Here is a 27,965-nt window from a genome sequence, read left to right on the forward strand (position 1 = left end):
CAACTCTTACGCCATCAGCACTCCATCCAAAACCTCACTGCCATCAAGTCAGTCTTAACTCATGCAACTGACCCTGTGACTTTCTGAGACCATAACTCTTTATGGGTGTAGAAATCCTCATCTTTCTCTCTCAAGTCTCCTTAGAAACCCTATCATTAAATCTTAAACAAAACAAAGTATCTGGATGAGATACCATCTGCAGGCAGCTATAACAGTGTCCAAAAGATTCACCACAAGGTGGCTAAATTATAAAGCATGAAAAACAAAGGAAAGTTATCACAAAATCATGATTGGTGGCAGATTAGTTCATCACTATTCCAGGTGGAACTATGGAATCAAGAAAGAACCATGATTGGTATACACACACTTTTGCAGATAAGAAAAGTGTACAGGATTGGTGCTGGTACCTTCTGACCACGTTGGTTGAGGTATAACTCATGACCATGCAAAACTGGTACCTCAATTTTCATTAAAAACATGCCCAGGCAAGTCCTTGAAGATGATGGTGAGTCATCCCTGGGCTGGCCAGGGGAATCTTAGCAACCCACTTTCAAATTCACTCTGTCTGAGGGCAAACCTTTTCACTTTGCTGGATACTGGTCAAAGGCGCTCTGGTGGCATGGTGGTTCCATGTTGGGCTGCGAATTGCAAGGTCAGTATATCTACTTCCCCAGCCCCTCTGTGGGAGATAACGCTTTTTGCTCCCATAAAGATTCACAACTTCAGAAATCCTGGGGAGCACTTCTGCTCCTTCCTTTAGGGTTGCTATGACTCAGAATGGATTTAATGTCCATTGGATCAGGGGTCAATGTTCAGAACTCAGTGGAAGCTAAATTGAAGTCAGATTCAAAATGGATTTAGGTATCCAACTGTAAACTATAGCTTCCCACAAGTGCTCAGAATTCAACCTCTCTAGATACCATAGTATCTGCTTCAGAGGGCTACTTTGAGGAATAGACATGTTTACTATATGAAAATATTTAGAATAGTGACTGGCAAAGGCGGTGTTAGCTAGTTATCATTGCAATTAGTATTTGAATTTTTGTTTCTTCTGATCTTAGTCCATTCTATACACACATAGTTGCTAGGATAAATTTTCATCTCAGAGTTACCTTCATATTGCCTCTCAGATAAAATTGAACCTACTGCCTTTCAGATAAAATTGAACACTTTACCTTTAGATAACCCCATGACACCTTTCCTTCAAATTATCTTCAAATTTCCTTCAAATTGACTCAAATTACACACACGATACATACTGTCAACCAATGCCTCCAAGTTGACCTCGGTTTCTGCTCTTCATGTGATTTAATGTTCTCACTCTGTGATCGTCCTGCGTTCAGCATCATTGCATATGGTGCACGAGTCTGAAGAGGACTTTGTAGATTAGTATGGGACATATGGGCTAATATCAGACTTATTGGTTTCAACTGGACTGGGTTGGGATGCTTTCTTAATGTATAATTACCCTTTATACAAAACTCTCTCTCTTACACATATGAGTTTGTGTGGATTTGTTTCTCTAGTCTACCTAGACTAATACATTACGGTACCGAGAGTGGGGTACTGTCTTCTGCCTCCAAGGAAGAAATACTGGAAATTCCAGAATCCTCAGGGGAAGGCCATGCCCACACAGAAGCGTCATTGGCTATGACCCAATTGACAGAGTAGACTCCATTCCTTCATTCTTAACCCTTTTAAGTCCCAAATTGACACCAGATTATGTAACTACCACAGACCACTCCTTGTCAATTTGACACGTTCACATAACTCTTTAGCCGTATATAATTTTCAAATAAACAATAAAATCATATCTGTACTGAGTAGGATAAAACTAAAATGCATACAATAAATAAATTTGCCATCCTTATTTAAATATAACATTCTTTCAGTGAACAAAACAAAAATAACCTAAAGCTATGTGAACACCTACACCTTAATCCTATAATCCAATGAATATATTCCCTCAGCTATGAAAGTTCATAAATCAACCACTTCATGCCTTTATCCCCCCATTTTTTTTCCTCCCAATCTTCCGACTTAAATTAATCACTTTGGTTCTCAGCACAAGTATGGCTCACAGAACTTTGATTTGAAATTTGTTTACAAAGGGCATTCCAACTCCCTCAGGTGGTAAAATAGCCATTTAAAAAATAAAAGCCACCACCTTGAAATTCATTCAAAATTATTCAGCTGTTTCCTTTTCCTTTTTTTCAAGAAAATTGACAATCATCAATTACCTTCTGCTAGGCAAGAACACTACAGATTTTTAAAGTTTATCCTCTGATAATGCTCTAAATCAGCGGTTCTCAACCTGTGGCTCAAGACCCCTCTGGGGGTCACATGACCCTTTTACAGGGGTTGCCCAAGACCATCAGAAAACATATTTCTGATGGTCGTAGGAACCCATACACCACTTCTCTATCCATCTCCAAGCGGGTCCGCCCACATACAGATATGCTGATCTGGTGAGAAAGAAGCTGTTTCAACTTTCAGACTGACATTAATGTTTTCCACATACTGTTACAAAATGTAGCAATGTGGTTTACTGTTGTTATATTAAGACTGTTACCCATGCTACACCATGCTTCAAGACATTTCATTTATTTGTCATTAGAAATAAATATTTCACAATATATAATTATATACTGTTTTATAATTAATCACTATGCTTTAATTATGTTCAATTTGTAACAATGAAAACACATCTTGCATATCAGATATTTACATTATGATTCATAATAGTAGCAAAATTACAGTTATGAAGTAGCTTGGAAAATAATTGTACAGTTGGGGCTCACCACAACATGAGAAACTGTATTAAAGGGTCACAGCATTAGGAAGGTTGAAAACCACTGCTCTGAAACATTCATTTCCCTCAGTTATAGCTTTATTTCATTAAAGATCTGTTTTTTCCCAGTATTCAAATATTCTGCCACTTCGTGACAACATGCTATCCATTCCCTGATGGGGTTTTGAACCCTAGAACTAGGTATTTTCACTAAAGATGGGTCACTTCTAACAGTAACTGGAGAGTGACCTCCTGGCTTGTCCGAGTTCCACTTTGATCAGATTTAAGGTGAGGATTTATTAGAGAAGTCATTTTAAGAAGGCAATTTCATTTTATGGGGCATAGCAGTTTTTACCCAACAAGGAACTGGAAACCAGTAGCCTGAAGGTTACTTTTTCCGTGTGCAAACCAAAGCCGATTTCAGCCAGAGAGAAAAAACGGAATCTCAGCTGTTGTAGCACTTTTTTCTTTTCTTTTTTGACATTAAAGGTCAGTGAATCCTTCTTCTTGTTTCTTTTGAAGATAAAGTTTTCTAACTGAAGTCTGCAAAATTTCACTTGTTATCTTAGGTTATTGTTTTAGGGCTGGAAGAGAAAAGAAAATATATAGTAGGTCTTGTAGTTTACTGCCACTTTAAAAAATAATAAGAAGAAGAACAAAAGCAGATATACAGCCCATCCTAGTGAGACCTGGGGTAGCCTGGGACTTCCGGATGATTAATAGAATCGACCCTTGTTGTAATGGAAGTTTGTCAAGCTGTACATGTTGAGTGCCTCATTTCTCAAATGGACTCTGGTTTTCTTAAAGGGGGGAATTTTAGCAAATTTACCAATTGAAGATTTGGATGAGGTATATACATAAACTAAAGCATACTTGCTTTCCAAATGCCAGCGGAATGTTTAGAAAGGGGCTTGATAATATTATGATGGATATTCATGGGGTGGGGTGGTAAAATAGGGTGATTAATAATGGTGTTGAGAGTTCACCTGCTTTCTCGGGGTGGATAAACATTTTTATACCACTCATCATCGCTCTCGTGTCGCTGCCCATTTTAATTTTGGATGAGGATTGTTAATGATACCTAAAACAAAGTCATTAATGAGATTAAAGGTATTAAAAGTTCAGCCACTGTGTTTTTAGGGTCTTCAATCTATTAAGTGACACTGTGATAGTCTTAAGAGACTCCGTCTGGAAAAGTCCCAATTTATCCTTTAAATGATGGTGATACCAGGTGATGCTGCAGATGGACTTTAAATAGGATATAGTATCTTAGCCCTTGCCTCAACAACTTAGATGTAGAAATAATAAATATTAAAAAATTAATTTATAAATACTGCTTTCATTCTTTGCCATCTATTTACTTTTTAGTAAGTAAAATATTCCAATAGCTAATCAATTTTGAAATACATTAAAACATTTGTAAACCTTTACCTCTTTCTCACATGTAGTCTTCCTTCCAAACAAGTGACTTAATCTATTAAAATAAAATGTGGGGACATTTAAAATTTTGTCCCAATAAAACACCTCCTCTTGAATAGTTTCTTCTTTTCCTGATGGGTCCGGAGAAGAGGCAATAGGGCAAGTTGTTGATAGGATGATATGATTCCATTTTGAATATTGATTGCTAACACATTTAACTGTGGTTGTAAAAACTGTGGTTGTAAACTATGCAAGTGTGAATTAAGGGGCAGGCACACCTGGATTAATGGATGATGAGTAATTGAAAATCCCTTAAAAGTTTTGCTATGTTGATTCCTCCTTAGGCTCAGAGCAAGGGAGTGATCTGCCAGTTACATTTTATCAGATGCTAGAGAATATGAGTTTTTGATGACTTTTAGAGAACACAACCAGATTAGATGGACACACCCAAGTGGCTGGGACTCGCGTGACCTCAGCCTGGGGTTTTTTGCTCTACTGAAGGATTAATTGCTAATGACTGTTTTGGATTAGTAAATGATTTGGAGGATGAATGAGCTTCCAAATATGAAAGAATCTTAGCTAGAAAAAGCCAGGGTGGCTGGTTTCACCATAGCCCTGTAACTCCCACCAAATGAGGTATTTTTGGCCCACCAAGGGGATTGAGAAGCTTGCTGATAACACAGTAAGATGCATGGCACTTTTGTGGTGTGGAACTCAGCAAATAAAGTGTAATGAGAGGATAGGCGGGTTTTGCTGCCTCTTCAGGATAAAAATAGGCAATCTCAGAAACAGAAAAGGGAGGTCTCACTACTGCCAAGAAAGGAGACATTGTCCAGTCCTGTGTCATCCTCAAAATTATACCATTGTTTGAACCCTAGTTGTAGCCATGTGTCAATTGACCCCATTGAAAGTCTTCCTCTTTAATAGATGAGCTGACCCTCTCCTTAAACAAGCACATGTCCAGTGCGTGTAAGATGAAGTCTCACCTTCCCTGCTTTTGAGAAACATTCTAGCTGCATTTCTAAAACAGATTTCTTTCTTCTTCCGGCATTCAGTCGTATATCCAATGTGCTTCAGCAACACATGAATAATTCACATGCATCAATTATTCTTCTGTCTTTCTTGTTCATCGTCCAGCTTTCACGTGCCTATGGGCAATGGAACAGATCATGGCTTTGCTTTTAAACACCTTGAAGATGTCTTTTACATCACACTTGGTCAAAGAAATACATTGTTGATCTATTGACTGCTATTTCTATGGGTATTGCTTGTGGATACAAGTAAAATGAAATCCTTGACAATTTCCATCTCTTCTCCATTTATTTTAGTACTACATTTTGGCGCAATTGTGAGGACTTTTATTTTTATGTTGGCATGTAATCTGTATTAAAAACTGCAGGCTCTGATCTTTATAAGAAAGTGGTTCAAGTCTTCTTTGTTTATATCAAGCAATGTGGGGGACCAACTTCCATAGCCAATAGGGTACTAAGGAGAGGAACATTAAAGAGACAACAAAGTATCCAAGGGCCCACCTCTTCCTTGAAACTGGGAACAAAAGAGAAGGAATCTGTTCTTCAACAGGCTTATATAATCACGGGGCGTTCACGTCAGGTCACACACATACTTAACAGGAACGTACACATATGTAGTGTGGTGGGCAGGTTCTAGTGTTAAGATGGCAGCTTAACCTTGGCAGTTCCTGAGCTGGCTCTGCCTTAGAGGTCCCAGAGCTCTAACCTGAGGGAACCAGGCGGGGTAGACAATAGGGCCCTACTGGAAGCCTCTGGGTATACTAGATAGCGGCCACGTGTAAGCGGCATCTTTAAATTGGCATTATTATGGGGGGACACAATAGGGACATGATAGGGAATAACTTTTAGTTAGGAGAGTATGAATGGGTCATCCTCCACTGGAGCCCTGGTCTCCCAGCCTCCTTAATTTTGAGCGTAAAGAATTTGTCCGCAAATGCTCTCTTCCCGGTCCTCAATTTCCCACAAAGCAAGATTATGGCATCTGTGAATCTCAGATTATTAAAAGCTTCTTCCTATTCTTATACTACATTTCTCTTTATATAGTTTCAAACACCCAGTCAGAAAGTGGATTCTGACTCAGAACCATCCCACTGGGCAGAGTAGAACTGCCCTTATGGATTTCCATGATTGTATAGTTTTATGGGAGTGAAAAGCCCCATCTTTATCCTGCAGAGTAATTTGTGGGTTTGAATAGCTGACCTGTGGTCAGCAACCCAACACATAACCCACTACCCCACCAGAAGCCTTTGACATGGTAGAGCTTCTTGGATTACTAGCTCAGTGTAGACGTTGAATAAATACGGTGAGAAGACACAACCCTGGCATATACCTTTCCTGATTTTCAACTACGGAGACTCTCCTTGTTCTATGTGAAGTCTGTATGCAGATTCCACATGAGCACAAATAAGTGTTTTGGAATTCCCATTTTTAAATAATGCAATGCTTAATTTGCTATGATTCCCCTAGTTGATGTCTTTGAATAGCCAGTAAAACACAAGTCAACATTTAGGATAGTTGTTTGTTTATTTGTTTGTTTGTCAATTTGACTATACCAGGATTCTCGGGTGTCTGGCAGTTAAGAATAACAATTTCCCACAATGAGATATTTTTCAGGGTGTGGCCTTAAAAATGTTACTTGCTTTGTTGCTGGACCTGGTCCTGCATTTGACTCGTCGACTTCTGGTTCTGTGTGCTGAGTCAGTGTTCGGCTCTTTTACCTGTTGATCCTGGGAATCACCGGCCACCTGCCAGCCTTGTATTCACTTGCGCTGCAGCCCAAACCTGCCATTGGACTGACCAAGCTTTGAGTCACCAGCCCTTAAGGGTGGAAAATCCTCTGCCTGACATCAACCCATGACCTTGGAACTTGATCACCTCTACAATTGTGAGTGTACGTATGTAAGCTTCACTTGTTTTGCTTCTCTAGAGAGCCCAGGCCAAGAAAACATCTTTCTATTCTTCTCTGTTTCAACCAAGATCATTTGCTTTCAGCAATAATATGCCTTCTTCTATGTCTTCTGAAATCTGCTTGCATTTCTGCAACCATTTTTAATTATCTTCAATAATATTTTATTTGAATGTGATATTAATGATAAGTTTTAATAATCCCCACATTCTGTCTGTGTGAGGCTGGGTTCTCTGTGGAAGCAAAACAAATGCTTTCTGCATGGCTGAATATTTTGTCCATTGAATTCTTCAATATTGCATCAGAGAATTGAATTCTTTTTCAGTTATTTCAGCTTGATAAATGTCAATTTTTTTCTTTTTCTTTTTGATTCTCTATCCTCCGTGGTTTGCACATTTCATTGTACTATTTTACTTTGTTTTTTTGGATTGTCCTTTGAAAAAAATTTCACTTCCTTTACATCATCATTTCTTCCATTTACTTTACTTACTGTAAAATTCAGGAGCAAGTCCCAAAGCCGATCCAGACATCCAATTAGATATTTTCCTTCTTTCCTGTCTTTTAAATGATCATTTACTTTCTTCATGTTTAATGCCCTTCCTGCCATCCCACAACACTTGTGGTATTGGGTTATTAGTATTCAACACATTAGGTTTATACTTGGGATGGTTTCTAAACTCTGGGATGTACTCAAGGTTTGTCATTAGCGCTAATGGACTTCTGTAAATGTTCTTCAGCTTTAACTTAAACTTGCATATAAGCAATTGATCTTTGTTGTGCAGTTGGCCACGGGCTTCGTTCTGACTGACGACAGTGAGCTTCTCCATGTACGCATTCCATTTGCACAGATGTTTGATTCCTATGTTGAGGACCATGCATATAGTCATTGCTTATGTTGCTGGGCGGAAAAGCGTTTACAATGAATAAGTCACTGTCCTTGCAAATTTATATCAGGCAATCTTTGGCTTTGTTTCTGCTACCAAGGCTGTGTTTTTTCACCAACAAATCCACCCTTCTTCTTTCTTTCCAACTTTGCTATCCAATCAATAGTAATTATCAATGCATCTTGATTGCAAGTTGGATCCATTTCAGACTTCAGACGTTGGTAACAATCTTTGAGTTTTTATCTTTGGCATTAGTAGTTGGGTTGTAATTCTGAATAATAGTAATTTTATTATTTAAAAACCAGTTATATTCATCACTCCAAACAAACCTCAGTAACCACTTCTATACGCCTCCTTTTCCCAGTCCCTGTTAAACACTAATATACTTTGCAGGCATTCACCTCTTCTCTATCATATAAGTGGTTGATTTGATATGACTGACTTATTTTCCTCAGCATGTTTTCAAAGTGCATCCATTTGTATCCAACTACCTTTTCTTATGACCAAACAATATTGTATTGTATGTATATACCATATTTTGTTTCTCACTCATCTGTTGGTAGATCTATGAATTGTTCCCACATTTTGGCTATTGTGCATAAAACTGAACATTGGTGTGGGAGTATCTATTTAACTACCAGCTTTCAAATGCTTTGTGTGTAGACCAAGGAGTGGAATAGCAGGGTCATAATGGAAAGTGCCTTGAATGAGCAAGCATTGTCCTCTTTTCTTTATTACTCTTTACCCCATCTTACTTGTAAATATAGCAATTTGAAATTCATATGCTTCATATAATAGCATTCTTATATATTTTTGTGGCTAGGAAGGATTTGTGATTTAAAGGACTTGAAAGCTACTAGATAATCTCTAGGGAAGCCATCTCTCTGAAAATTGTATGATAGTATAATTTCCTATAGCACTCACTGTCTGAAATGTTCGCTTTGTCAAACACACGATAGTGCTGTTGTTAAACATTTCTGATACAGGTACACTTTAATATTTATAGGGAAGGGAAATGACATACATTGTCTTTTTTAATCATCAGAATTTCCTTATTGGTAGATGGTATTTTCATTTTATATATGAAGAAACTATCTTAGAGACCCTGGGAAACTGACCTGATGTCTTGGGCGTAACTATGTGCATTGGACAAAAATCTGAATGAGTTTCTCTGAATCCACGGTTTACTATCTCTGACTCAATGCATTACACCTGAATTGGACTCTGTAGTCAAGAACCTGGGAGGGTGATGAGGTTCAGCTCTGCTGCTTTTCAACTTCTGATCAAGACCTCTGTTCTCTTTCACTGACCCCTGTCGACCAAACCCCAACCTCATTGCCTTTGCAATAATTACAAATCCATTTAGTGTTTTATTCTTGGCAGATTATCAACTAGCCTATGCAGTAATAACTAAAGTGTAATATAGTATGACTTACCACCTACCAGAGGGCATTTATATTTACCTGGAGACTCCTACAGATCAAAAGATTCTTTTGAAGGTCAAATGAATGAAATGTGATCAGAGGATTGACAAATTGTAGGAATTCTATTTTGGCAAAGAGATATCTTTATGTAAGGCTTCGTAGATCTTACTGTATAGCGATCTGTATCCCACCTCCTAATATCATTGACTGTAATATTTTTTACCTTTCATAGCATCTCTAAGATTACTTTGGTAAACATCAAGTAAATATTTGGATTGCAATAATTTAAAAAAATAGGAATCAGTAGAAAATATTCTTGTACCTACGGTTATTCCTGATTCTTGTATAATATATATGATTTTAAACATTTCTTTCTATATAACCAAAGACCTAAGTGTGTTCTTTTCAGATGAAATTAATTTTTGTGAGTTTCAAAGCTACATTAAGCAGCTACATTACAGGAAATTACTATGTCATTGGAGATTATCAAGTCCTTGAGCAGTTTTCAGAAGAAAAAAACCGAATTCACATAGTTTACAATGACATTTTCAATTGTGTCTTATAATATCAGATGCTATTGATCATTTTTTTAGGGGGAAGGGCTTGTTGTCTACCTGTGAAGGGAAGCTAAGGACTGTGGTAGTTAAGTTTTGTGCCAACTTGGCCAGGTCAGGATTCTCAATGGTTTGAAAGTTAAGACCTATTACTCCCCCATGATGTTAGGTAACACTGTGTAATCAACTCCATAATGGAATCTACTGGGAGAAGCTAACCAATTGTAACAAGATCAGGGTGGAGTGGGATCCTCTATGCAAGTTACAGCGCGAATGCAAGTTTCCTTGGGAGTGTGCCCTAAATATTTTATAAGTAAACACTGTAGAAAGCTTGCTTACTTCTTGCTGGTTCTTTTAACTTGAGCCAATGAATTTCCATATTGCCTGCTAATCATGAGAACCAGCTGTGACCTACCATCTGACCTCGTGTTCCTGGATTTACTTCCACTGCATGCACGCATCACGAGTTTCTGGTCTTCCTACTCTACCTCTGTGCTTCCTGATTCATTTTGTACACACACACACACACACACACACACACACACACACACACACACACACAAGCATATTGGTTTTCCTTCTCTAAGGAACTCAGACTAACACATTTAGTACCAAGAATGATTTTAGAGAAACAATATCATAATGATGAGTTTTCTAAATTGGTTCTAAAATCTGAGGATGTACACTGGTACAGATAGTAACTGGAAACACAGGGAATCCAGGGCAGATGATCCCTTTAGGACCAGTGGTGAGAGTGGAGATACTGGGAGGGTAGAAGGAGGGTGGGTTGGAAAGGGGGAACCAATTACAAAGATCTACATATAACCTCCTCCCTGGGGGACAGACAACAGAAAAGTGGGTGAGGGGAGACGTAGGATGATGCAAGATATGACAAGATAGTAATTTATAAATTATCAAGGGTTCATGAGGGAGCGGGTGCAGCGAGGGAAGGGGAAAATGAGAAGCTGATGCCAGGGGCTTAGAGGGAGAGGAAATGTTTTGAGAACGATGAGGGCAATGAAGTTACAAAGGTGCTTTACACATTTGATGTATGTATGGATTATGATAAGAGTTGTATAAGCCTCTAATGAAATGATTAAAAAACTAAAATTTGCCTCCGTTAACAATGATAGCTCTGTCAGACTGGACTAGCCTGTCACTCTTAGTGAAGAGGGTGCGGTTGATCTATGTATGGGTGGCAGTTTTAGTACTCAAAATATTGTCATCAATAGATAAAGTATTGGTGAGAAGTGAGGCTCTGGGTGATCATGTGTTTTATATTTTCAAAAATTTTGACAGGATGCGAAGGGAAGCCGATTAGCTTGAACTCCTTACAATAGAAAAAGTAAGTGGCTTCAAAGGCACAGCTACATCACTGAATAACTGCCAATCTTTCCACTTGTGTCATGAAAGAAAATCTTAGATCTTTTAGTAACCAAGCCAATATTGTTGAAATCCAAACAGCTTTAGTACGAGTGGCTGAATCACAACGCAACTGAATTCCCAACCTAGATTTTTCTTTTCTTAAGTGAGCTCATTGTTTAGAAAGAAATAGGGACATTTGAACAGCTAATCAGCAAGGTGGGGACATTGGACCCCTAAATTCAAAGGAATCATTTCAGTCACAAGCACCCCCCCCCACACACACACACCCTAATCCAAAGCAAAAATGTCACCTTTGCCTGCTGTTATCATCAGTAAAACCATTAGTCCAATTGTGTCTGCTGACCTGGCACCTGGATCATTTTCTGGAGCATTCCCTGAGGCAGATGACTTACAAGACATTGCTGAGTTTTCTTCGGAAACACCCTCACCACACAGGACCGCATGCAGTCATATAATTCGACTTAAGTTCCCAAAGTGAGTTCTGAAAGGTTAACTACAAATGATGACTCAAGAAGCAGTGTACTATATTCCCAAATAACTGCTAGAGTTTTCTAATATATTCAGAGAAGCCCTCAGGTGTGTGAAGGGATGGTTTTGAAGGGTCTGGGGTAATGCTATAAGGAACACGAGGCTACATACATCTGAATTTTTTTATATGGGCCTACTATGCAGATTCTTCATTCAAGGTTTCAGCTGGAGAAATTAGGAGAGGATCTAAGAGTTTATATGTTCGGTCCACTTAAGCCTGGATTGCAGGATGATCTACAATGATTCAGCTTGAAAGACCAGACCTAACTTGGTATACAATGTAGAAGACTGTACTAAAAGGTTTAGGACAATTTGAGCATTGAATGGCTTTATCAGGTCCCATAGACCTACATGCATAGTTCTCAGAGGACACACCAAGTGCCACAAAATTAAGGAATAAATTTGTGGAGGGATCCCTAGCATCTCTGTAGACAGCTATGACTGCTATTCAATGTAAATCAGGCTTGAAAGTAGGAAGTGACCTAACTGAATTGACATTTGCTTACAGTGGGGCTGATTATGCCCTATGATGGTAAGGGTTGAATGGTAGCACTTAATCAACAGAGACAAAGTGGATGTGGTTCTTGTAATAGGCAGTGGAGACAAAGCAGCAATAATCAGTGTAGCCTGACTCATATGCAGCTATGGCATTGCCTGCTTAGGCAGAGTGCCTCTGGGATTGAAATGGGCGAGACGGCTAAGAATATTATTTGATCTGTAGAAGAATTCTAGATTAGGTGAGTAGCAGTCTAACTCGAATCACCAGAATAGAAGCCATAGCTCCTCAATCAGTTCCCAGACTTAAGCCACTTTCTAGACCCACAGTTTCTTGGAAGGGGGACCAAGTTCCTTTGAGGATGGACCTTCCCCAAAGCGATCTGTCGCAAGAGTGACTGTTCACTGGGTAAAAGGAAATAATCAGACTTGGTGGGGATTACTGGACATTGGCTCCACATTGATATTAATTCCAAGGGATCTAAAACATATTCAATGGGGTGAGCCATATGGAGGGCATGTTTTAAATGGAGTTTTAGTTCCAGATTCATCTCACAGTGAGTCCAATGGATCCTTGAATCCATCTTGTAGTAACTTCCCTGTTCTTGAATGTATAATTGGGATAGACATATTCAGCAATTGGCAGAACCCCCATATTGGATCCCTGGCATGTTGAATAAGGGCCATTATGGTAGGAAAAGCTAAGTAAAAGCCATTAGAATGGTTTCTACCTCCAAAAATAGTAAGCCAAAAGCAATGTCACAGTCGTGGGAGGATTACAGAAATTAGTGCCACCAGCAAGGGCTTGAAGGATGCAAGGGTGATGATCCCCATTATGTCCTCATTTAATTCACTTATTTGGTCTGTGTGAAAAACAAATTGCTCTTGGAGAATGACAGTAGATTATTATAAATTGAACCAGGTGGTGACTGCAATTGCAACTGATAGTCCAGATGAGACTACATTGTTTAAGCAAATTAATGCTTTTTCTGGTACCTAGTATGTAGTTAACTATTAGCCTGGTCAATACCTTCTTCCCAAGTTTTGCTTCAAAAGATTTCCAGAAGCAGTTTGCCTTCCACTGGGAAAGGCAAAAATACACTCTCATAACCCTCCCTCAAAGTTATATCAACTCTGCAGAACAATGCCATAATCCACTTGGAGCCTTGGCGGTGCAGTGGTTAGGCCTTGTTCTGCTAACCGCGAGGTCAGCAGTCTAAAGTCGCCAGCTACTCTGAGGGAGAAAGATGGGTGTTTCTTTCTTTCCTTTTCTTTTTTTTTAAATTTCTCTCTCTCATTTTTTAATTAAATACTTTTACTGGGGACTCTTACATCTCTTATCATAAGCCATACATTCATCCATTGTATCAAGCACATTTGTACATATGTTACCATCATCATTTTGAAAGCATTTTCATTCTACCTGAGTTCTTCATATCAGGTCCTCATTTCTCCCCTCCCTCCCCCAGGAACCCTTGATAAATTATAGATTATTATTTTCATATCTTACATCGTCCTCTGTCACCTTTCACCCACTTTTCTGAAGTTTGTCCCCCTGGGAAGGGGTTATATGTCAATCTTTGTGATCAATTCCCCCTTTCTGCTCCCACATTCTCCTTGTCCTCCTGGTATCTCTATTCTCATTGTTGGTTCTGAGGGGTTTATCTGTCCTGGATTCCCTGTGTTGTGAGCTCTTATCTGTAGCAGTGTACATATTCTGGTCTAGCCATATTTGTAAGGTAGAATTGGGATCATAATAATGGGGCTGGTGGGGGGAGCATTGAAGAACTAGAGGAAGGTTGTATGTTTCAGCAGTGCTATACAGCACTCTGATTGGTTTGTTTCTTGTGGCCCTTGGGGCCCTTCTGTAAGGGGATGTCCAATTGTCTACAGATGGACTTTGGGTTTCCACTCCGCACCCCCACCCCCATTCACATTGCTATGATTTTGTTCTGGATCATAGATGCCTGATATCTGATCCCATTGGCACCTCATGATCACACAGGCTGATGTGCTTCTTCTATGTGGGTTTTGTTTTGCTTCTCAGCTAGATGGCAACTTTTTTACCTTCAAGCCTTTAAGACCCCAGATGCTATATCTTTTGATAGCTGGGCACCATCAGCTTTCTTCACCACATTTGCTTACGCACCCATTTTGTCTTCAGCGATCCTGTTGGGAAAGTGAGCATCACAGAATGCTGGCTTATTAGAACAAAGTGTTCTTGCATTGAGGGAGTACTTGAGTCAAGGCTCAATGTCCATCTAATACCTTAATTCTTAACATATAGATATAAGTATTTAGATCTATTTCCTTATCATTATATGTAAATATGTACATTTCTGTATTTAGACCTGTATAAATGTCCTTTGCCTCCTAGTTCTGTCCTCTATTTCCTTTTACTTTCCTCTTGTCCTACTATCAAGTTCAGCCTTCATTCGAGTTTGATAATTCTTCACTGTTAAATTGCCTTTGACTAAGCCCCACTAAGCACCCTACACTGTTCTCTGGATTGATTTTAGTTCACTTGTTGTTCCCTTGTCCTGGGTTTGTTGATCTGCCCCCTTCCTTTCTCACACCTCCCTTTCTCCCATGTCCCCCCTGAACCGTCAGTCCCGTTGTTGTTTTCGTCTCTGATTTTGTTATCTTGCCTATCTTATCTAGATAGACATTCAAAGACATTAATAAATGCAAAAATCAGGCAAAGCCAAAGAAAACAACATAAGAAGACAAAACCAATAACAACAAAAACAAAATAACAACAACAACAAAACCAATGACAAAATAAGAAAAGCCTATAAATAGTTTCAGGTGTGTTTTTTGACCTTTAGGAATGTTTTCCAGGTGAGTCTGATGGGGTGCCGCATTCTGTCCCCAAAGTCTGTTTTTTTGTATTCTCTGGGGATTTCATTGCTTTGTTCCCCTTGCTTCTCTGTTCCATGCCCTTAGTGCTTTGCCCCAATGTGATGGAGTCAGATTGGGCACAATTCCCACAGTGTCTCCAGCGTTGACCCCCATAGCGTTATGGTTCAATGAGGGATGTCATGTCTCGTGGTGGAGCTGGCCCTATGATGTTCTCTGTGCATTGTCTGCTCTGAACAGGAATATCGTCCTCGGGGCTTGGTGGGTTAAGATGTATTCCCTTATTTTCCATCCATCTTCGCTTCTCCTGTGTGCTCTTATCAGATGTGCCCTTCTCCCCAAGCTGTAGCTTCAATGCTGTCCTCTGAAGTGCATTATTCTGAGATGAGGTGGGGGTGTGGGAGCCCACATAGTTTTGATTGGAACTGGTCAAGTTGAGGCTTTCTACTCCCACAAAGAGTTAGTCTCAAATTCGACCCTAGGGTCTTTGGGGGTCAGCAATGACTTGATGGCAGTGGATTTATTCTTTCTTTAAAAAAAATCATTTTTCCTTTCCATAAAATGTTCCACTGGTTCATTACAATTATGCTGATTGAACAAAATAAGGAAAAGCATCAATGACCCTAGAGTTATTGATAAACCATTTGCATGCTAGCGGGTGTGAAATTAACACAACAAAAACTTAGGTACCTTCTACCTCAGTGAAATTTCTCAGGATCCAGTAGAATGAAGCATGTTGAGATATTCCTACTAAAGTGAAGGCTACATTGGGCATGTGGTTCGTCCCATAACTGAAAAGGAGCAACAATACCTGGTGGGCTTCTTTGGATTTTGAAAGTGTGTTAGTCTGGGTTGACATGAGAAACAAATTCAGAGACAATCATGTGTGTATAAGAAAGAGCTTTATATAAAAGAGCAATTGTATATTGAGAAAATATCCCAGCCCAGTCCAGATCAAGTCCGTAAGTCTGATATTAGTCCATATATCTGATACCAGTCTATAAATTCTTCTTCAGACTCACACAACACATGCAATGAGACTGAATGCAGGGAGATCATAGACCAGTGGGTGAGAAGTCTTGTGGATCCAATGGTGGTGGAAGCATCTCAGTGCTGTTGTGGGTCTCCATATGGCACCTCCAGCTCAAAGCTCTGGCTCCATTATTGTAGCTCCATGTGGCTTTTCAACAGGAACATCTCATAGAAAAACAAGCAGAGAGTGTATCTGGTCTCTGCCACACCTCCAAATGAAGTCATCAAGCTGTGTGACCTGTTGACAGGCCAGATTATGTAACTACCACAGGAGGCAGCATATTCTTCATGTGAGTGTGTTACTCGGGATCGTTTTTTATGTGACTTGAAAAGCTGTCAGTTTTGAGTGGAACCTAGAACAGAAGAAGGTTCTGCAACAGGTTCAGGCAGCAATTTAAGCTTCCCTGCCAGGTGGCACATAGTATCCAGCTGGTCCAATGTTGCATGAGGTGTCAGCAGCAGATAAGAGCTTCCGTTTGGGAGTTTTGGCAGGTCCATATTGGTGAATCACAGGACAGACCTCTGATATTGTCTTCCGGTGCAGATAATTACTCTCCTTTATAAAACAGTATTTGGCTTGTATTTGGTTCTTAGTGGAGACTGAACACCATGGACCACCAAGTCATCAAGCAGATGGAGCTGCCCACTGTGAGCCGCACGTGACCTGCCCCCGGAGTTACAGTGAGGGATGTGCATAACAGCACCAGAGCAGCGCCTGAACGTATGCATAAGCTGCATGAAGAAGTGGCCAAAATTCCTATGGTCTCCCCTCCGACCACAGTACCATCTTTCTACCAATGTGCACCTGTGATGTCACGGGGCAAACTTCATGATCAATCAACTGAGGAAGAATACATTTGTACTTGGTTTGCTGATGGTTCTGCACAATATGTCAGCCCCATGCAAAAGTGGAAGTCAGCTGCACTAAAGCCCCTTTCCGGGACCTGCCTGAAGACAATGGTGAAGAAAACTCTTCCCGGTTGTCAGAACGTTGAGTGGAACACATGATCATTCAGTGGGCTTGGAAGGAGAAACGGCCAAATGGATGACTGTATATTGATTCATGGGCTGTGGCCAATTATTTGGCTGGATGGTTAGGATCTTGGAAGGAGCATGATTTGAAAATTGGTTACAAGTAGATGTGGGAAGAAGTTTGTGGATAAGCCTCTCTCAATGGGCCAGAAAACCTGAAGTACTTATGTGTCATGTGAATGACCAGCATAGGTTCAACTCTGCGGAGGAGGATTTTTAACAATCAAGTGGCCCGGATGACATGTTTTATGACCCAGCCAGTCCTATCATTGCCGAGGGGTCTCATGAACAAAGTGGTCATGGTGGCAGGAATGGAGGTTATGCCTGGGTTCAGCAACATGGACTTCCACGACCAAGCCCAACTTGGCTACTGCTGCTCCTGAGTTGGCTACTGAACCCTCCCAATCTTCCAGAAGGAGAGACCAACCTGGAGTCCTCTCTCTGGCACAGGCCTTCAGGGAGCTGAACCAGCCAGCTGGTAGGTTGACGATATAAACCCACTTTCTTTTTTTTCTTAATACGACCTTACATTTATTGTTTGTTGTTGTTGTTTTGTTTGTGTAAGGCCACTTTCAATATGCAAAGGGCGGTATTTTATATTTATTGGAATAACCACTCATTCTGGATATGGTTGCTTCCTTGCTGCATGCAATGCTTTCCCCACACAACATCCACGAACTTACAGAGTACTTTATCCACAGGTATATTTCACACACCATTGCCTAAGCTCGAGGGACAGATCAGGGACTCACTTAGAAGCAAGGGCAGCGTGGCCAGGGGCCTATGTTTATGAGCCAGTGGTCTTACCATGTTATGCATCACCTGGAAGCAGCCGGCTTTACGGAAACAATGTGATAGTCTTCGAAACACAGAATTGCAGCACCAATTCAATGGAAATACCTTGCGAAATTGGAATAATGTTCTCCAGGAGGCTGATATGCTTTAAACCATAGGTTACCAATGTTTGGCATACCATCCACTTTTCAGGGAAAAAATTAATCATTCAATGCCCCTCCCCACATCTCCACACCCTCATACAGGCAATTTAGTACAATATCCCATACTCCAAGACACAATACAAGCATTAGCTTTTGCAGCTGCCCCAGGGTCATCCCAGTGCTCCTCAGAGGGCAGTGTTGTCCACTTTGGGAAACTCTGCTCTAAGCTAGCTTCCACAATATGTTGTTTCTCCAGTAGCTAGGACTCACTACTCTGGGGGCCAAGGCGTGGACATGGGAGTGACACACTCATTATTATTAACGACCCATTGGCAACATTTTTGCTTCCTGTCCCTGCAACCTTATGATCTTCACGACTGGAGGTATTAGTTCTTTTTTGTCCCCCTCAATCATTATATTTGGGGCTCAATACAGTCCTTATCACAATCCATACATGCATCCATTGTGTCAAGCACATTTGTACATTTGTTGCCATCATTTTCAAAACATTTTCTTTCTACTTGAGCCCTTGGTATAAGCTCCACATTTCCCCCCTCCCTCTCCCACTATCCCTCACTCCCACACGAATCCTTGATAATTTATAAATGATTGTTTTTTCATGTCTTACACTGACCTATGTCTCCCTTCACCCAATTTTCTGTTGTCCATCCCCCAGGGAGGAGGTTATATGGAGATCATTGTGATCAGTTCCCCCTCTCTTCCCCCTCCTTCCCCTTACCCTTGTGGTATCGCTACTCTCATTGTTTGTCCTGAGGGGTTTATCTGTCCTGGATTCTCTGTGTTTCCAGCTCTTATCTGGACCTATGTACATGCTGTGGTCTAGAAGGATTTGTAGGGTAGAACTGGGATCATGATGGGGCAGTGGAGGGTGGGGGGGAGTGTTAAAGAACTAAAAGAAAGTTGCATGTTTTTTCCGTGCTATACTGCTCCCTGTCTGGCTCATCTCTTCCTTGTGACCCTTCCTAAAGTGATACCCAATTATCTACAGATGGGCTTTGGGTCTCCACTCTGCACTCCCCCTCATTCACATTGATAAGAGAGGTCTTAGTTTTAAAGGGAGGAATATTCCCACCTGGAAGCAGAACAAAGATTTCATTGAACTGGAAATTAAGTATGTCACCTCTTCACGACTCTACATCAACAGGCAAAGAAAAGAAACGTGTTACTGTATTGAGTGGCGTGACCAATCCTGATTACCAAGGGTAAGTTGGGCTGATATGATGGAATGGAGGTACAGACAACTAGCTCACAATCTAGGAAGTTCCTTAGGAAATGTTTTAGTACTGCAATGTCCTGTGATTAAAGTCAATGATGAACCAATTCTGACAGGACTACTAATAGTGCAGATTCTTTAAGAATGCAGATTTGGGCCTCTTCTGCCAGACAGGGAACCATGGCCAGCTAAACTGCTCACCTAGGACAAAGGGCATATGGAATTGGTAGTGGAAGAAGATATTCTAAATATCACCTACAACCACATGATCAATTGCATAAATGAAGACTATAATTGCGATGATTATTTCTTCCTTTTGTGTATGCATCACATGTTTTTTGTTTTGTTTACTTGTAAAATATAAGATACAAATGTTGTTGTGCATTTTTAGTTCTAGGTGTTATATATCAGTTGTATCATGGAAGGTGCAATATGACTTTATTATTATCGTCATGTAGATCAGGTTAGCAAACTTAAGGAAAATGGTGCATTAATTTCATTCAATAAATATTTATGGACTGCTGATCGGTGTCAGGCACCATTCTAAACTGTTAGTGAACCTGAGACAAAAATTCCCTGTCCTCTGAGAACTTCCATTCTAATGAGTGAATAAACACTCTTTTTCAAGATAGAGGAAGTCACTAATTAGTAGTTACGGCTTTTTTTGTGTGTGTGCCTATACACGTCAGAGAGATTGATATCTACAAAGAGTTTGATAGTGTATAAGACATTTCTTTAGCTAAGAATCATATCCTACTGGCAGTACTATAGAAAAAATGGAGAAGGATGAGAATAATCAAATGTGTGGCGTTGAAAAATCCGGATGTGCTGCAAATTTAAATAGAATGGTCTAAATAGGGCATGGAGGAAAGATGTGAGTTGAACTAAGACTCATTATCACCAGGATCATAACCAGCATCCTGCTGTTTTCTATGTTATACATACTTAAACCCCACAACACACATGGTCACTGAGGCTTAAAGAAGTTAATTAAATTTACCCAGTATTACACAGCTATTAAGTAGAGATGACAGCATTTAAATTCAGGACTATTTGATTTAGAGTTCAAGTTATGCTGTTGTACAATGTCTCAAAGCAATGGTTTTCAAATTGTGTTTAATATTCCAGCAATATTTATTTGACTTCATTTTTCAATTTATTACTAGCCACATTGAGAAGGCCACGTTAAAATTTTTCTGAAATAAGCTATACCTAACCCATTAGCACATGGTTTGCCCTCCACATGCTGAACTTTGTCAAAGGTGCTTTTGCAAACATAATAAAATGTTTTTGTTTAGCATATATTGGAATATCATGTGAATGTGTCTTTGGTTGAGGATAAACCAAAATTAAAAATATTAATTTATAAATTAAAACCGCAAAACGCTAGCCTTTGAATGTTTGTTTACACCAAACTATATCAAGAAATCTGATTGTTATCAAAATCTTCACATAACTAAACTTAGAGTGGGGTATCGCTGAGTGGTGGAGTTAAACAACAATTCGCAGGAGTTTGAGACGACCATGCCCACAAGTCTCCATTCTTTTACCCCTTCTAAGCCCATTTAGGAGCCCTAGTCACTATAAGGTGACCAGACGTCTCGCTTTTGGTGGGATAATCCCGACTTTTAACAATTTTTCCCGTGTCCTGCGGCTTTTTAAACAAGTTCCGATTTTGGAAAGAATGCACGACAAGCTAGGGTATAGGGTTTTCGGTTGCCATGTGGCTATTTCGGCAGGATATGAGTTTTATCAATGGTGTCCCCTGGCATCCCACTTTAACAATGTTAAAATCTGGCACACTTGTTACACAATAGGCTGCTAACTGTAAGGTTGTTAGTTCCAAAACACCAGCTGCTCCACAGCAAAAAGGTGGGGCTTTTTGCTTCGGAAAGGTAGCAACAGAGGCAAAGAAGGAAGCTCCTGCCCCTCCCCAAATGAAAGTCAAAGCAAAGGTGTTCAAGGCCAAGGTGGCTGTGATGAGAGGCAGCCACAGTCTCTCTCTCTCTCTCTCTCTCTCTCTCTCTCTCTCTCTCTCTCTCTCACACACACACACACACACACACACACAATCTGAACGTCACCCACCTTCTGATGGCCCAAGACCCTGAGGATAAGAAGGCAGCCCAAATACCCTCAGAAAAGCACCCCCAGGAGAGACAAACTAGACCACGATGCCGTCATCAAATTCCTCCAACTATAGAATCAACCATGAGGAAGATCGAATATAACACCCTTGTGTCGATTGTGGATGTCAAGGCCAACAAGCACCAGATCAAGCAGGCTGTGAAGAAGTGCTATGACTTTGACCTAGCCAAGGTCAACACTTTGATCAGGCCTTTGATCAGAAGAAGACATATGTTCTACTGGCTCCTGACCATGACGCTTTAGATGAGTGGTTCTCAACCTTCTTAATGTTGTGACCCTTTAATACAGTTCCTCATGTTGTGGTGACCCCCCCCCCCCAACCATAATATTACTTTCATTGCTACTTCATAACTGTAATTTTGCTACTATGATGAATCAGGTGACCCCAAAGGGGTTGAGACCCACAGGTTGAGAACCGCTGCAAATCAGTCATCTAAACTGAGTTCAGCTGGCTAATGCTAAATATATTCTTTTTCAATATGAGAGAGAGAGAGATTGAGAGAGAGAGAGAGAGAGAGAGAGAGAGAGAGAGAGAGAGAGAGAGAGAGAGAGAGAGAGAGAGAGAGAATTACAGTCTCGGAAACTCACAGCAGCACTTCTTCCTTGTACTCTAGAGTGGCTTTGGGTTGGCAGCAAGTTTGGTTTAGAATTTTAAGCCCACTTGAAAGTGCCCTGGGTATAGCATTTTGGGCTGCTAACCTCAAGATCAGCGGTTCAAAACCACCAACTGCTCCATGGGGAAAGATGGGGATTTCTTCTCCCGTCCTGATTTAGAGCCTCAGAAATCCACAAGGAGCAGTTCTCTGATGGCCCATACAGTCCTTGTGAGTTAAAATGGACTCAACCGTGAATTTTAAAACTCATTCAAGGAGCACCTGGATGGTGTAATAAGTTAAGTGCTCAACTGCTACCTCAAAGGTCGAGGGTTGTGTCTACCTAGGGTGCCTCGGAAGACAGGCCTGGCTATCTCCTTCTGAATGGCCATGGTCTTGAAAACCCTCTGAGAAGTTCTACTCTGCACACAAGGGACTGCCGAGCCAATATGGGCTCGTTGGCAAACCATCCAAACAAATTCACTTGTAGACCTACACCCAAAGGTCACCTTCCTATGTAGGTGAAATTCAGAGCCATTGCACCTGGAATGCCAAGAGTGGGCTTTCTTGATATCATTTCCATTATGGTTACTTTGGCCATTAAAATGAGTTGCATTTGGTTGTTAACTAATATGTTTAGAGGAGTTTCCTTAATGCAGAGGCCATTTCTTAATGTAGAAAAATCAACACAGACAATAAGCCAGACATGTTTTGCATTAACTTACTAAAATTATTGAAATGGATAAGTGTTCAGAAAAAGGCAACTACTTCCTCAGCCAATGGAAAAACAAACAAGATGAAAGCAAGCATTACTCAAAAGATATATTAACAAAAACAAATACACAAAAGATGTTTAATTTCACTAATGATGGAGGAAATCCAAATAGAAACATGGAGTATCTCTTGAATTTCATATAGGAAAAAAATATACATTAAAAATGTCAAGTGTTTGGGGGAAGTGAGCATTTTCATACACCTCTATGGGTATAAAAGGATAACATTTTATGGACATATGAATTAACAATACTTTACGAAGTTTATTGACACTATGCATAAATGTTTAAAGTTTTGCATATTCTTCACTATTTAGTTTTTTATTCTCAACTGCCACTGAGTTCGACTCAGATGGACCCAATAGGACAGAGTAGAACTCCCCTTCTGAGTTTCCAAGACTGTAACTGCTTAAGGGAGTAGAAAGTCTTGTTTTTCACCTGCTGAGTGGGTGGTAGTTTTGAACTACTGATCTTGGGGTTATCAGCCCAATGAGCAACTGCTATGACATTAAGCCTTTCTTGAAGATGGACATAGTATGAATATTTGCACACCTCATTTTCAAGTTTGTTTATATTATTTAGTTTTGTATTGGTAGTGGTGGGGAAGGATGAATAAACAAAATGTCCAATAATGGAGGACTGATACAATAATGGTACGCGTTTGGCTGCTAACCAGAAGGTCAGCAGTTCAAAACAACCTGCTGCTTCTGGGGAGAAAGATGAGACTTTCTACTCCTGTAAAGAGGGACACTCTCAGAAACCCACGTGGGCAGTTCTACCCTGTCCTCTAGGGTCGCCGAGAGTCAGAATTGACTCGGTGGTGGTGAGTAAGAAAATGAAATGTTATCTTTTATGGTTGTAAAGTACTATGTTTGACAACTTGATCATGATATCTTTAAAATGAATATAGTACAAAATAAGATATATACAGTATGGTTTTTATTTTTATCTCTGTGTCTATATAATTTATTTATCTATATTTACATAAAATATATTTATATGTATATATTTAAATTATTTATATGTTATTTATTTACTTACTTAGTAAAAGGGATTGGAAGACTTTTAAATACATTTTAATGTATTTAAGTGATGTCCTACACATTTTTATAGCAATTATACAAGCTAGTTTTACATTTTACTGAAAAATTTCAAACATAGACAAGAGTAGAAATAAAAGGATATTGAACCCTGTGAATATTTACCATTTGATTTCAACAACTAGCAACTGTAGTTCTTTAGATAAACAAATGAATATAGAGTTTAGCTACCTGCGACCCATCAGGTTCAAATCTCCTAGAGCTACTCATTGTCAATAAATTCTTCATAAATATAAAAGTTATTGCCTTTTCCCTTGAAGAGCATCTCATTTCCCCTCCCTAAGTCCTGTTTTCAAAACACTGGCTTAGTCACCCAAATTTTTCTTTACAAGGAAACCAATTCAATGTTGTTAATGAAAATAGGGAACCAGTCCTGTGCTTTCTCAGTTTTTCATCACAGTGAAAACAAAATACAACCTTGTTTTCTGGCAGTTCACCATTGCTTGGAATAGGTAAACAAGAAACTCATGAACAGTGAGGTCCCACAGGCCATCTGGTCAGTTGTGTGTGGTCCTCGCCACTTGTTCCTTCACCCAGTTTAGAGCTGAAGAAAGAACTGGTAAGTCAACATGAAAGTACAAAGGTGTGTATATCCTCTGCCATCAGTTCCGAAAGTGCTTTCATTCTTGAATTCGGGATTTGAAAACAGTCTTCAATGTGCAGACAGTACTAAGGTGCTTCTCGGAGAATTTAAGAGCCTGTTTGTTCCAAGAGGTTTCTGCGCTTCCATGGAAAACACAAAACAACACTGAGAAGACTCCAACAAGTTTCACTATTTTGCCCACTGAAGAATAAACAATGCAAAGATGTGCAACAACCACCCTCTAGTATGTGTACAACTCAAAACCTGTCCTGTGGAATGCAGTTTCTCTCGTGCATTAACGGTATTGTGTGCAAATTTGATGGGCTAGCCCTCTGAAGAGCCTCAATGTGTGCTATATTTTTTAAAATCCTTTGAAACTTACTTTGGGAAAGTGGAAAGTGTTTATTTCTTTTATTTTCATAAGGCTTTCCACTGTGGCTTCCATGCATTCAGTATAACCCGACTATAAAAATAATAAATGTACAACAGCATGAGGATAAATGTAATAAATGCCATGCGTCCACATGGCAAATTGTCAGTAGGTATTGACATTTGTTCTTCTGGCATCTATTAAGACCGCACCATATTTATTAACTCTGGTTTGATTACACCGCTCCATTAACTTGGTCATTTCATTGTAGTTTAAGAGGGGTTTCTGCTGTTGGTTTCCGTTGAAATTTTATGCACAAATCCAGAAGTCATTGGGCTGGGAACATATTTCATATAAATCAAATAAATAATTATGAACAAAAGCTATTTCAGTAAAGTAGTAAACACAGAATCAGGTTTAGATAACTTCTTAATAACACAGACTGAGAAATCGCTCCTAGCGATGACAGGCCTGGGCTGTGTCCGGTGTATTCATATATTCCTTAGCAGCTCACTGTGTTGCAGAAATCTCCATGTCTTAGAGCACCACCACTCATGTCAGAATGTAGACCTGACCCGCAAATCGAAAAATGGACAAAGGTGCCTCTATGGGGGTGTTGTAAATGTGCTTGTTTCTGAACTAATTTTAAACATGATATCATAGACATTTGATGAGAATGTTCCCCTGGGGAGAAAAAGAAACCCTAAAAATGCTGCCAAAAGGGCCAGCTGAGAGAGCATACATTAGGTAAAAGCATCTTTATCCTATAATTCACCTTACCCCTCAAATGTTATATAAATAGAATTCTGTGTCATGCCCACCACTGTCCATTAACAGGTCATAGATTGTACCTGGGTTTGACCCTTCTGTTCTCAGCCCACTCATTTGTTTAATTTATTGTCCTCCTTGAAGGCCCTGAAAACATCAAAAGAGGATGTTTTAAAAGCCCCGAGAAACAAGTGAGTAAACACAAGTTCTACTTATCATCTTGTCAGGCTGAACAAAGCTATTGGACGTGCTCAACAGATCTTGGGCAAGAACAGGCATATTCAGTGACACAAATGAATGATTCCATCTGGATCACAGCGTTTCCTTAGAAGATGCTAAGTACTATGAGCATTAATCCTTCCAAAATCTATGCATTTGACGTAACCTGTGTGTCTATAGAATACTTCTTCCTTAGTAGCATCGAGAATAGAGGCAGGCAATTCAGATTAAAATTGAAGCACCACGAGAGAGACTACAGCGGTTGGAAGATAGGACAAGAATTATGTTTGTAAATTTCTGCAGTGATTTCCAGAAACACACTGCAGGCTAAATGCTTTGTACTGTCTGCATTGTTAGCAGGTGTTGCGAGCACTTTATTTCTTACACACAATGCTGACATTTAACTCCTTTACACTCTTTAAGGGAGCAAGCAGCATAATTGGAATTCCTTTGAGAATGATTTGTTAGTTCTGTTGGACCTTTACAGGGAGTAAATGGTAAATAAGAGCTGAGTTTTGGACATTAGTATCTATTGGCTGAGCAGATTATACTGTAAATTTTAAAAGGAAGGGCAATTTAGGCAATAATGCCTAACAGCTGCGCAGCTATTGTGTAATAGTGGCCCACCTGGGCTGAATTGTGAATTTCAAAACAAAGCTGAATGCTTTCAGTTCCTTGATGTATTATGCTATGAGGGAAGCTCTCAGCTACGCAAACTGTAGAGCTGCTGTCAGGCCATCTCTCTGTCAACTTGCTACCGTGCTAAAAAAGACTACCGTGAAAGCACTTGGTGAGATCATCACCGTCTACTCCTCTTAATGTTCCATCCTTTCTGATCCCAACGTACATCTCAGTAATTTGTCTTCTAATGAGGTGTTCTCTCTTCCTCCATGTTGGAAGAATCTATATTGATGTTGTTTTGTTTTCTTTCATTCAGCTATCTCTGAGAATAAGAAGACGTGACGTTCCCTCGACTGCCATCATGAAGCTCTTAGTATCTGAACAATGTTAAGCAGGAAGCCACGTGCTATGATTAGTTTAAACATAGAGGCGTGCTCTTATAAATGGGCCAAACACAGCAAAAGGAAGTCCCCTGCACTTATTTAGTGCCAAACGATGTGATTGATTACTTTTCTACAATTTTGCTTATTGAAAAAAAACGGGGGTAAGGTGGGGTGGGGAGGAGAGCCCTGATCTACATTTCTTTAATTTTCCTCCAGATTCACCAGTGTTGAAGAGAATCATGGAAGCTTCCAGAAACATGAGTTCTTAGCAAAAAAAAGAAGTTGAGACATAGGGAAACCATGTGGTCTTGCTGTGGATCATCACAAGTACAAGCCAAAGAAAAGTTGGGCATGATATCAAGGTCTGGTTTCTTTCCAGGTTCTGCTAAATTTGGCTGAGTTTTACAAACACTTCAGGGAAAGTACAGAATTCTACATTTTATTCCTAGATGCTCCATTTGACCCTGAGCAGTCACTTAAGCCTACAGATGTGGTTGATATGGTTTTTCAACCGCCTTTCAAAATATGTCAGTAATATCAGGTATGCATATGGAAACTTCGATTTCACACACTTGGACAAAAGCATGGGAACTGTGTTATATTTTGATGTAAAGAACAATTCCAAATTTCAATAAAGAAAAGTGGCTGCCTGGATAAATCTGTTAATCAGTTTTCTCTTGTTTTCTTTCAGCAATGTGTTTTCCATTAAACATTTCAATTCCATTTCATTGCTGGCAAGCATCTGTTTTAAAATACAGTTAAAAATGGGCACTTTTGGTCCAATTCCAAGGGGCAAAATCAGTAGGAATAAGTAATCCTACAGCCTTAAGAAGAAACTTCTAAACCATGAAAAAAAAAGTAATAAGTACTAAACTTTGAATAAAAGAGCCATAA

The 27,965-nt window shown here is 39.8% G+C and overlaps 1 long non-coding RNA gene across 1 annotated transcript; it reads left to right on the plus strand.

The window, feature by feature from the left end:
- The first annotated feature begins 513 nt into the window (after nt 1–513).
- Nucleotides 514–27,682, plus strand: LOC142428973 (uncharacterized). The gene is made up of 3 exons (XR_012780409.1): nt 514–652; nt 16,904–17,819; nt 27,288–27,682. It is a non-coding gene; the product is annotated as an uncharacterized LOC142428973 (long non-coding RNA).
- The last annotated feature ends 283 nt before the right edge of the window (nt 27,683–27,965 follow it).

The sequence above is a fragment of the Tenrec ecaudatus genome, chromosome 16, assembly GCF_050624435.1.
Source record: "Tenrec ecaudatus isolate mTenEca1 chromosome 16, mTenEca1.hap1, whole genome shotgun sequence".
Lineage (NCBI taxonomy): Eukaryota > Metazoa > Chordata > Mammalia > Afrosoricida > Tenrecidae > Tenrec > Tenrec ecaudatus.